This window comes from Microcaecilia unicolor, chromosome 14, assembly GCF_901765095.1.
Source record: "Microcaecilia unicolor chromosome 14, aMicUni1.1, whole genome shotgun sequence".
Lineage (NCBI taxonomy): Eukaryota > Metazoa > Chordata > Amphibia > Gymnophiona > Siphonopidae > Microcaecilia > Microcaecilia unicolor.
The window spans coordinates 43555428-43567604 of NC_044044.1; the positions used below are offsets into that span (position 1 = coordinate 43555428).

At 49.6% G+C, this 12177-nt stretch overlaps 1 protein-coding gene across 4 annotated transcripts in view; it reads right to left on the reverse strand.

Moving 5' to 3' along the window:
• Positions 1–12177, reverse strand: part of PIAS3 (protein inhibitor of activated STAT 3) — a 43336-nt gene that overhangs the window by 25000 nt on the left and 6159 nt on the right. The window contains exon 2 of one of the 4 annotated variants that reach the window (XM_030188423.1): positions 4931–5006. The exons of the other annotated variants lie outside the window; for them this stretch is intronic. The gene's annotated coding sequence lies outside the window, so the exon portion shown is untranslated. The remainder of the gene's footprint in view (positions 1–4930; positions 5007–12177) is intronic. 4 annotated transcript variants of the gene reach the window in all.

Here is a 12177-nt window from a genome sequence, read left to right on the forward strand (position 1 = left end):
ATCCTGCTTCCAGTAGTGGCCAATCCAGGTCACAAGTACCTGGCAGAAACCCAATTAATAGGAACATTGACCGACTATGGACTTTTCCTCCAGGAAATTATCCAAACCTTTTTTTAAACCCAGACACGCTAACTGCTGTTACCACATTCTCCAGCAACGAGTTCCAGAGCTTACCTATTTGTTGAGTGGAAAAAATATTTCCTCCTATTTGTTTTGAAAGTATTTCCATGTAACTTCATTGAGTGTCCCCTAGTCTTTGTACTTTTGGAACGAGTAAAAAATCGATTTACTTCTACTTGTCCTACACCACTCAGGATTTTATAGACCCCAATCATATCCCCCCTCAGCCATCTTTTATCCAAGCTGAAGAGCCCTAACCTCTTTAGCCTTTCCTCACATGGGAGGAGTTCCACCCCCTTTATCATTTTGGTCGCTCTTCTTTGAACCTTTTCTAATTCTGCTATATCTTTTTGAGATATGGAAGCCAGAACTGAATGCAATACTCAAGGTGAGGTTGCACCAGACACGCTGGTACAGGAAAAAATAAAAATAGAAGAACAGCACTGCTAACAGAAGTATCAGTACCATTCGGCTATTCTGTACAATGTACACAGCAACAAAGAGAACACAGCCTCAAGGGATGAAGCCAGAGACTAAGAAAATGTAGCAGAAACATACAGAAATTTTTCCAAGTACGCTGGGCACCACCAACCTAATTGAAACAAATTTCCAAGCGTTGACCTTGATAAATTGCCTGTGAGGCTCTCTTTAGTGCAAATATGAAGAAAGGGAAATGGGACTTGATACACCGCCTTTCTGAGGTTTTTGCAACTACATTCAAAGCGGTTTACATATAAGCACCAGCAATACATTTGAGAAACTGAGATCATACCCAGCAGTAGCTGGATGGATGTTATTGAGCCCTCGCTGGATCACAACAGGATCAGCCTTTTGTTGAGTCCCCCCCCCCAACAGGCTTCAGCACTTCCCCGTGACTCCACAACAGGGACAGGAGCCAGCACACGGAGCACAGTGCTCTCTGACTGTGTCTGTGCCACCACATGCAAGCCCAGCTGCCCAGATTGACTGTTTTGTGGATTTTCTGGAGATGCAAATGACAGGAGAACGAGTCGGGTCTCATTTGCTGTACAACCATTTGGAAGATTCAATAAAGAAAATTTGGGCACCATCTGTGAAAGGTCCTTTTTGTCTCCTCCACTGTTTTGTGCTTGATGCGCAAAACTAACCCATTTGGAGACCAGGGGTGTGGCTAGACAACAGATTTTGGGTGGGCCTAGGCAAGAAGTGGGTGGGCACCAAGTGTTCTCCCCCCCCCAAAAAAAAAAAATCTCAGCTGGCGAGAAAACGCTTCTTTCCACCTTGGCAGTCTGAAGCAGGCACGACTGAAAACTGAGAATGCACAGGTGTCAGTATCGTCCAGAGTAGTGTTTTCATTATCATCAGGGGGAGGTCTTCAGCTGGCGGAGCTTGGGATCCCCACCAGCTACCGCTAAACATGTGCTACTGTTGGGTGGGCCTGAGCCCACCTGTGGTTATGCCACTGTTGGAGACATCACCCTGACACAAATGTCTCTAGTTTTAACACCCACGAAGGCATCTCTTTGCTAGCCAAAACCTGAGCAGAGCTGGGATCAGTCTTCTAAAGTGCCAAGAAACATCCCAAAATACTACCAAAAACAACAATGGAATTTGGACACCATAAAAAGTAGATAGTGAGTGAGCCCTTAACGCTAGATCAATGGGTGGCATTAAGGGCTCAGACTGGTTTTAAGCAAGCACTGGTTTCAGTTTTACCTCATGCCCTTTTCCTATCCCATTTTAAAAAAATGCCCTTTTTTGCAGATGTGGTAAAAACTGGTCCAGCGTGCGCCCAAAACATGCGCCTACACTACCGCAGGCCAGGTTTTTTTACTACGGCTTACTAAAAGGACGCCTATGTTCTCCATGCATTACAAATCACATAAAACTCTGCTACACGTGTACATGATGTCTAGAAAAAATGGGTTATCTTACATAGTTTCAAAATACTTTGCAATTTTTTTAAACATTTAGTTTGGCTTTTGAAAATACAATACACTAGTATAATGGGTTGGTTTTTTTTTTAGTTAATTCATAATTTGCATTCAAAGTGTCCTCCTTCTACTTAGACACAAACACAAAGTTTTTGACGCCACTAAGCTGTTGGCTCAATGAATTCTAGGGTTTCATTAATTAAGAGCTCAATTGTCTTGCAGGCTCGATGCGCGGAGCTCCATCCTGTTGAAAAATAAAGTACTCAGAAAATGTCTCAAATTTCAGGCAAAAGTTTCTGCTGCAGTAGGACGTTTTTGGGTTATTTGGAAAAAAGTTGGGGGTCCTGTTTTTGCCAGACACTGTGTAGTTACATGCACTTCTAAATCTTTTGAAGTTCATTTTCAAGGAAGCCCCTAGTGATGGCTTTGAATCTCAAAATTTACAGACCAGCACAAGCCTTACCCTCAGCCTAAAAAAATATCTTCTGGATGTACCATTTTATCAAGCAATCGGCCTTTCCTGGACTGCACTCCACAACCTTCTAAGTGATAGGACCACAGTGGTGGAATGCAGTTACTCTTGAGCTCCATAAGGGAGAAACACTAAAACCCAAATAGCAGCAACATTCCATGTCTGTCTTAATGGCAGATTGTGGACTTTTCCTCCAGGAACTTGTTCAAACCTTGATACGCTAATCGCTGTTACCACAACTTCTGGGGACGAGTTCCAGAGCTTAACTATTCGTTGAGTGAAAACATATTTCCTCCTATTTGTTTTAAAAATGTTATAAGTATTGCCATACTGGGACAGACCAAAGGTCCATCAAGCCCAGCATCCTGTTTCCAGCAGTAGCCAGTCTAGGTCACAAATACCTGGCAAGATCCCAAAAAAGTACAAAACATTTTATACTGCTTATCCCAGAAATAGTGGATTTTCCCCAAGTCAATTTAATAATGGTCTATGGACTTTTCCTTCAGGAAGCTGGGCAGAACTTTTTTAAACCCTGCTAAGCTAACCACCTTTACCACATTCTCTGGAAACGAATTCCAGAATTTAATTACACATTGAGTGAAGAAAACCTTTCTCCAATTCATTTTAAATTTACTACTTTGTAGATTCATTGCATGCCCCCTAGTCCTAGTATTTTTGGAAAGCATAAACAGATGCTTCACGTCTACCCATTCAACTCCACTCATTATTTTATAGACCTCTATCCTGTCTCCCCTATCCTACCATATAACTAGATTTTGTACCTAACAGATCCCCCCAAAATGCAACTATTTCCCACTGTTCATTTCCAGGGATGAAAAATGGCTCTCCCAAGTCTACCCGGCTAATTGTTATGGCCTTTTCCTCCAGAAATTTGTGCAGTCTTGTTTCGAATCCCACAGTGTTGGTTGCCTTGATCGCATCCTCCTATGAGAGATCTTAATTTGCTTACTACATGAAAAGAAACTTTCTACAATCTGCTGGTTATTAGTTTCATGGAGGGTCCTCTTGTTTTGTTTTTTGACAAGTTAACCCGTTATCTATTTATCTGTTCTGCCCCACTCATGATTTTTTGCCCTTCTATCATATCCCCTACCAGTAGTCTTTTCTCCAAACTGAAGAGCCCTAACCTGTTTAGCTGCTCTTCATAAGGGTGGGGGGGGGGGGGGGGGTTCCATCCACTTTATCTCTTTATCCTTTTTGAGATGGGACAACCAGTGCTGCACATTGTACTAATGGTATGGACCAGGGACCTGTGTTTTAACAAAACACAGTAAACCAGATCCTTAGGCATGGAACTCACCACACTGGATACTGTGGGTTCTTGCAATTCCAAGAAATAAATCCATAAAAATATTGCTGATGCAAATAAGTACATAATTACAAAGTACATAAGTATTGCCATACTGGGACACACCAAAGGTCCATCAAGCCCAGCATCCTGTTTCCAACAGTTGCCAATCCAGGTCACAAGTACCTGGCAAGATCCCAAAAAAGTACAAACATTTTATGCTGCTTATCCCAGAAATAAGCAGTGGATTTCCCCCAAGTCCATTTTAATAATGGTCTATGGATTTTTCCTTTAGGAAGCCGTCCAAACCTTTTTTTAAACCCCACTAAGCTAACTGCCTTTACCACATTCTCTGGCAATGAATTCCAGAGTTTAATTACACACTGAGTGAAGAAAAGTTTTCTCCGATTCATTTTAAATTTACTACTTTGTAGCTTCATCGCATGCCCCTAGTCCTAGTATTTTTGGAGTCACGTCTACCCATTCCACTCCACTCATTATTTTTATATACCTCTATCATATCTCCCATGAGACGTCTTTTCTCCAAGCTGAAGAGCCCTAGCCTTTCCTAATAGGGAAGTCAGTCCATCCCCTTTTTAATTTTTTCGCAAAGAATAATCGGCAGTCACACTGTCTATAAATCATGTACTAATTCCAAAGGTAATGCAGTCATTATTACGTTGTTCATAAACTGTGATACCTCTTGTTGACTGGACAGAAGATTAATTCAGATGCTATTTTTTGTATTGATGTAAGCCGCTTTGAGACTGGTTATGTAAAGTGAGATATCGAATCAGATTACAAATAAATCAGCATTTGAGGCGGCAGAGAGTTCTGTGTTCAGCAACAAATAATTTTTCAGCTGAAGAATGGTGCTGTGTGGTTTTCTGAAGTTCTGTACAAGTCATCAGGGATGCAGGATCCCTCTCATAAAGAAGGAACTGGTGCACTGGGCCACGATGCCACCTCCCCTAACCACATTCAACCATGGTTATCCTTCTGACTAATTTGTGTGCCCAGATCTCCATGTAGGGGTCATAGTATGCAGGAAGGTCAATATGTAGCCACACTAAGGGGCCTTTTTCTAAACGGTGGTAAGCATTAACATGTACTTACCACACTCTAAAACCCACTACTGTGGGGCACTTGAGCATGTCCCATGGTAGTTCTGGGATCGGCGCATGCACCTGTACTAAAAAATATAAAATATTTTTAGCACAGGGGTGTTTGGGGGAGGACAGTAGATGTTCCCTGCGCTAACTGGCAAATCGCCACTCGCTGATTAGTGTGGAAGCCCTTACGGCCTAGTCAATAGGTGGCGGTAAGGTAAAATTATGTATAATCATACCTGATAATTTTCTTTCCATTAATCATAGCTGATCAATCCATAGACTGGTGGGTTGTGTCCATCTACCAGCAGGTGGAGATAGAGAGCAAACTTTTGCCTCCCTATATGTGGTCATGTGCTGCCGGAAACTCCTCAGTATGTCGATATCAAAGCTCCATCCGCAGGACTCAGCACTTAGAGAATTACACCCACGAAGGGACACTCTGCCCAGCTCACCACCGCCGAAACGGGGGAGGGGAAATAACCCAGCTCATCCCCACACAAGTGGGGGAGGGGAATCCGTCCAGCTCATCCCCGCGGAGCGGGGGAGGGACACCACACCCGCCGGTGCGGGGGGATCTGGCTTATCCTGCAACCGCAACCGCGGGAGGAGCTGACTGACCCTAACACCGCCGAAGCGGGAGGGGTACAAAGCTGCCCTACAGCCGCACGAAGCGGGAGGGAGTGCCGGCAGAATTTTAAGTCTCAATCCAGCCCCGTAAAACGGAGGGGAGAGGAATGCAGCAGCTCACTGTAACACAAACTCGTCTTAACTCTTGAAGAATCCAAGTGAAAAAAAAAACTTGAACACGAAGTCTTTCTGAAGTAACTGAAGACTAAACTTGAACCTGAAATGCAACCAGAATAAAAACAGTACAGATATCTGGGAGGGGCTATGGATTGATCAGCTATGATTAATGGAAAGAAAATTATCAGGTATGATTATACATAATTTTACCTTCCATATCATCAAGCTGATCAATCCATAGACTGGTGGGATGTACCGAAGCAGTACTCACCCAGGGCGGGACATTGAAATCCCTGACCTCAACACTGAAGCTCCAAACCGGGCCTCCGCCCGTGCAGCCACAGTCAAACGGTAATGCTTGGAGAATGTATGAGCCGAAGCCCAAGTTGCCGCCTTGCATATCTCTTCCAAGGAGACGGATCCGGCCTCTGCCATCGAGGCCGCCTGAGCTCTCGTGGAGTGAGCCTTTAGCTGGATAGGCGGCACCTTCCCCGCGGCCACATAAGCCGCTGCAATGGCTTCCTTGACCCATCTTGCCACTGTAGGCTTAGCAGCCTGCAGACCCTTACGAGGACCTGCAAACAGGACAAACAGATGATCCGATTTCCGGAAATCATTGGTCACTTCCAAGTATCTGATGATGACTCGTCTCACATCCAGATATTTAAGAGCAGAGTACTCCTCTGGGTAGTCCTCCCTACGAAAGGAAGGGAGACAGAGCTGCTGATTCACATGGAAGCGAGAAACAATCTTGGGCAGGAAGGAAGGCACTGTGCGAATAGTCACTCCTGCCTCAGTGAACTGCAGAAAAGGCTCTCGACATGAGAGCGCCTGGAGCTCGGAAACTCTTCTGGCTGAAGTGATAGCCACCAAAAAGACTGCTTTCAACGTCAGGTCTTTCAGAGATGCCCTCGACAAGGGTTCAAAAGGCGGCTTCTGCAATGCTCTTAGTACCAGGTTGAGATTCCACGCAGGCACCACTGAGTGCAGAGGAGGGCGCAGGTGATTAACTCCCTTGAGAAAGCGCACCACATCTGGCTGCGAAGCCAGGGAAGCACCCTTCAGGCGGCCCCTGAAGCAAGCCAGAGCCGCTACCTGGACTTTAAGGGAACTGAGCGACAGGCCTTTCTCCAGACCTTCTTGCAGGAACGCCAGCACTGAAGAAATTGGAGCAGTGAAGGGAGAAAGTGAGCCTGCTTCACACCACGCTGCAAAGATACGCCAAACCCTGGCGTAAGCAGTAGAAGTAGAGCGCTTCCTCACTCTCAGCATAGTGGCGATGACCTTGTCTGAGAAGCCCTTCTTCCTCAGACGCTGCCGCTCAATAGCCAGGCCGTAAGACCAAAGGGGGAGGGATCCTCCATCACCACGGGACCCTGATGTAACAGGCCCTGCTCCACTGGCAGCCGCAGAGGATCGTCGACTGAGAGCCTGATCAAGTCCGCATACCAGGGACGCCTGGGCCAATCCGGACCCACCAGGATTACCCTGCCGGGATGCTTTGCCACCCGGTCTAGCACCCTGCCCAACATGGGCCAGGGCGGGAACACATAGAGAAGCTCTTGTGTCGGCCACTGTTGGAGAAGAGCATCTACTCCCAGGGATCGAGGGTCCCGTCCTCTGCTGAAAAAGCGCGGCACTTGGCAATTGGCCGATGACGCCATCAGATCTAGGCTCGGCTGGCCCCAGCGCTTCGTGATGTCCAAGAACGCCTGAGCAGATAGCTGCCACTCTCCGGGCTCCAAGGTATGGCGACTGAGAAAGTCCGCCTTGACATTCATGACTCCGGCAATGTGGGCCGCTGAAAGCTGCTCCAGGTTCGCTTCCGCCCACTGGCAAAGATTCATAGCCTCCTTGGCTAGAGGGGCGCTCTTGGTACCTCCCTGGCGGTTGACATAGGCCACAGCCGTGGCATTGTCCGACAGGACCCGTACAGGCTTCAACACCAGTACCGGGATGAACTCCAAAAGCGCCAACCGAATGGCTCTGAGTTCCAGGAGGTTGATAGACCACTTTGCCTCTGCAGGAGACCAGAGCCCCTGCGCTGTCCTTCCCAAGCAGTGGGCTCCCCAGCCCGACAACGAGGCGTCCGTCGTGACGACAATCCACTCTGGGGTCACCAGAGGCATTCCCGCAGACAACTTGTCTGTCTGCATCCACCAGCTCAACGCCTTGCGCACTGCTGGGTCCAAGGGAAGGCGCACAGCATAATCCTCCGACATTGGAGTCCAGCGCTGCAGCAAAGAGTGTTGACGTGGTCTCATATGAGCCCTGGCCCAGGGCACAACTTCCATCGTGGCCGTCATAGAGCCCAACAGCTGCACATAGTCCCAAGCCCGAAGGGGAGAGGCTACTAGGAACTGGTCCACCTGAGCCTGAAGTTTGACAATCCGATTGTCTGGCAGGAACACTCTGCCCACTTGGGTGTCGAATCGAACTCCCAGGTACTCCAGGGACTGAGTCGGGCGCAGCTGGCTCTTCTCCCAGTTGATGATCCATCCCAGGGAGCTCAAAAGAGCAACTACCCGGTCCACAGCTTTGCCGCACTCTGCATAAGAGGGGGCTCGGATCAACCAGTCGTCCAGATAAGGATGGACTTGTACCCCTTCCTTTCGTAGGAAGGCCGCGATGACCATCATTACTTTGGAAAAGGTCCGCGGAGCAGTAGCCAACCCGAAAGGGAGGGCTCTGAACTGGAAGTGTCGTCCCAGGACTGCAAAACGCAGAAAGCGTTGATGAGGAGGCCAGATGGGAATATGCAGGTACGCTTCCTTGATGTCCAAGGATGCCAGGAACTCTCCTGCCTTCACTGCCGCTATAACAGAGCGGAGAGTCTCCATGCGAAAGTGCCGCACTTTCAAGGCCCGATTGACCCCTTTGAGGTCGAGGATAGGCCGGACAGAACCTCCTTTCTTTGGTACCACAAAGTAAATGGAGTAACGTCCCTTGCCAAGCTGACTTTCTGGCACCGGAACGACCGCGCCCAGGCGGATCAGATTGTCCAAAGTCTGCTGCACTGCCACAGCTTGACCGGAGACTTGCAGGGAGAGAGTACAAACCCGTCTTTTAAGGGTCGGCAGAACTCTAGTTTGTAGCCGTCTCTGATGACTTCCAGCACCCACGCGTCTGAAGTTATTGTGGTCCACTCGCCCAGAAACGAGGACAGCCATCCTCCAATCTGCACTGGGGCGTGGACCAAGACCCCGTCATTGGGTACGAGACCCTGGGGGAGGACCGGAGGGAGCACCTCCGGGACGGCGGTCTCTGCGAAAGAAATGCTGCTTGGGGGAGAAATTCCTCTTGAAGGAAGAGGGGGCAGAGGAACCCGACTTGCCCGGGCGGTACCGACGGGCTTCCTGCAACCGTCCTCTGGAGGTACCGGGACGAGTACTAGCCCGAGCCCTGACCTCTGGTAATTTCTTGCCCTTAGACGTGCCGAGATCGGTCACGATTTTGTCCAGCTCGACCCCAAAGAGCAGCTTGCCTTTAAAAGGCAACCTAGCCAGGCGGGATTTAGAGGCGTGGTCAGCAGACCAATGTTTCAGCCAAAGCCACCGCCGCGCAGAGATTGTCTGAGCCATGCCTTTCGCTGAGGCCCTCAAGACATCATACAGCAAGTCTGCCAAATAGGCTAAGCCCGATTCCAGGGCCGGCCAATCAGCCCTCAAGGAATGATCCGAGGGGGAAGCCCGCTGCACCATAGTCAGGCACGCCCTGGCCACATAGGAGCCGCAAACTGAGGCCTGCAAACTTAAAGCAGCCGCCTCAAAGGACGACCTTAAGGCCGCCTCCAATCTTCTGTCTTGGGCGTCCTTTAGGGCCGTGCCACCTTCCACCGGCAACGCCGTTTTCTTAGTCACCGCAGTGATTAAAGAATCCACGGTAGGCCACAGATAGGCCTCACGTTCACTCACAGCCAAAGGATAGAGGTGGGACATAGCCCTAGCCACTTTAAGGCTCGCTTCTGGGACATCCCATTGAGCCGAAATTAAGGTGTGCATGGCATCATGCACGTGGAAGGTTCTAGGCGGGCGCTTCGTCCCCAGCATAATGGCAGAGCCAACAGGGGCTGAGGGAGAGACGTCCTCCGGAGAGGAAATCTTCAAAGTGTCCATGGCCTGTAACAACAGGTTGGGCAAATCCTCTGGGCTAAAAAGCCGCGCTGCAGAGGGGTCATCCGCTCCATCCGAGCGGGGATCCGTCTCCTCCAAGGAATCCGCAAGGACCGTTGGGAGACCTCAGACACGCTGCCCTCATCTACATCGGAGGAGACAAATTCCTCCAAGGCCTGGGAATCAACCCGAGGGCGTTTACCTCTGGGAACCTCAACCTCTTTACCAGACGAGGGAGCAGGGGCAGCGTTGTGCATGAGGAAGGCCTGATGCAGCAGCAAAACAAACTCGGGGGAGAAACCCCCCAGACTGTGCACTTCCGCAGCCTGGGCAACAGCCCTAGATGCACCCTCAACCGGCGCTCGCAATAGCGGGGGAGAGACATGCTGCGCATCCAAAATGGCGTCCGGCGCGAAACTCCGCGAAGGAGCCGCGCGGGAAGAACGGCTCTTAACTTTAGCATTAATGTCTCCAACCTCAAGGGCGGCCCAAGAAGAAGCCGTCCGAGCCGCGTGGCCGGCCAAGATGGCGGAGGCGAGGAGCGGGGGATGGGCGTTTATGGCGGGAAAAACCGCCACGCCGGAGGAAGGACCGGGACATTCATCGGTCACGAAACTGTCACCCAACAAGGGCGAATCAGGCTTTAAGACCCCCGCATCCCCTCTAGAAGCGCTCAAGCGACCCGGGGAGCGACCCTTTGCGCCCTCGCCCTCCGACGCCATATGCCACGAGGAGAAGAATCGGGGAACCCCCTGCCCGCTATAAAAAGGTAAAAATTACCTGCTGTCCGCTCCGAGTTGTAACGACCTGGTGTCCCAGTGAGTAGCTGCAATAGACGCTTAAATAAACGTCGAAATAAACGCCTTTAAGGACGTTCAAAATTTTTTTTTTTTTTTTTTTTAACGGAGCCAGCGGGAGGGGGGAGAAAAGGAGGGACCTGGCACCGCCAGGTTTGCACTTGCTCAAAAGAGCCCTCAACCCCAGGCACTCAACAAAACCTAAAAATTAGGCTTGGAGGCCTAGCCAGAGCTGCTGCTGTGTGTGACCACCACCTGCTGAGATAGAGAACATACTGAGGAGTTTCCGGCAGCACCAGGGTTGCCAGGTGGAAAATTTTTTTCCAGCCTAAAGGAGCCCAAAATCCAGCCCAAAACCCGCCCAAACTCAAACCCCGCCCCTGACACCCCCGCCCCCGCGTCATCACCCCCGCCCCCGCCGTCATCAACCCCGCCCCCGCCGTCATCGGCCCCGCCTCCCCCGTCATCGGCCCCGCCTCCCCCGTCATCGGCCCCGCCTCCCCCGTCACTAACCCCGCCTCCCACGTCACTAACCCCGCCTCCCAACATCACTAACCCCGCCTCCCACGTCACTAACCCCGCCTCCCAACGTCACTAACCCCGCCTCCCACGTCACTAACCCCGCCCACCGCGGCCAAAAAGCCGGCCAAAAAACCGCCCAAAAAACCGCAACCCGCCGCGGGCAAAAATTTCCCGCGGCGGGTCGCGGAAAACCGCCCAATTGGGCGGTAAAACCGCCCACCTGGCAACACTGGGCAGCACATGACCACATATAGGGAGGCAAAAGTTTGCTCTCTATCTCCACCTGCTGGTAGATGGACACAACCCACCAGTCTATGGATTGATCAGCTTGATGATATGGAAGGGCTCCAGTGCTAATTGGGAAATTAGTGTACGGCCACTAATGGAAAAAAAAAGAAATTGCATCCATTTTACAGCCAGCTAAAAAGTGTTCTCAGTGCGTGTGGAATCCATGCACTAAAAATAACGCAGGTCACTTTTATGCATGGCTTAGTAAAAGGACGTCTAAGTCCTGGGAGGGGGGGAAAGGGGACTTGATTTGTTTATTTTGTACAGCGCTGCGTAACCATAGTAGCGCTCTAGAAATGTTAAGTAGTAGTAGTAGTATATACTGCCTTTCTGAGGTTTTTGCAACTACATTGAAAGCGGTTTACATATATTCAGGTACTTATTTTGTACCAGGGGCAATGGAGGGTTAAGTGACTTGCCCAGAGTCACAAGGAGCTGCAGTGGGAATCGAACTCAGTTCCCCAGGATCAAAGTCCACTGCACTAACCACTAGGCTACTCCTCCAGCATTTGCTAGCTAAGGAGAATCAAATGAATTCTGTTTAGAAAAACTGAATATAGCCCCCAAAGGCAGTCAGTGGCTGCTGTCTGACAGGAGAGGCCCACTGGAATCCCACTACTCATCTGGGGTGGTGGGGGGAAGAAATGTTTCTTTTGGGGGGGGCAAACTGTATTAATTTTAAGACTATATATGCCACTTATTTTATTATGTGCACAATGCAGACAACAACGTAGAGCACAACAGAATATAATTAATTCAAATACAATGATGTAAGTAAACATGAAACA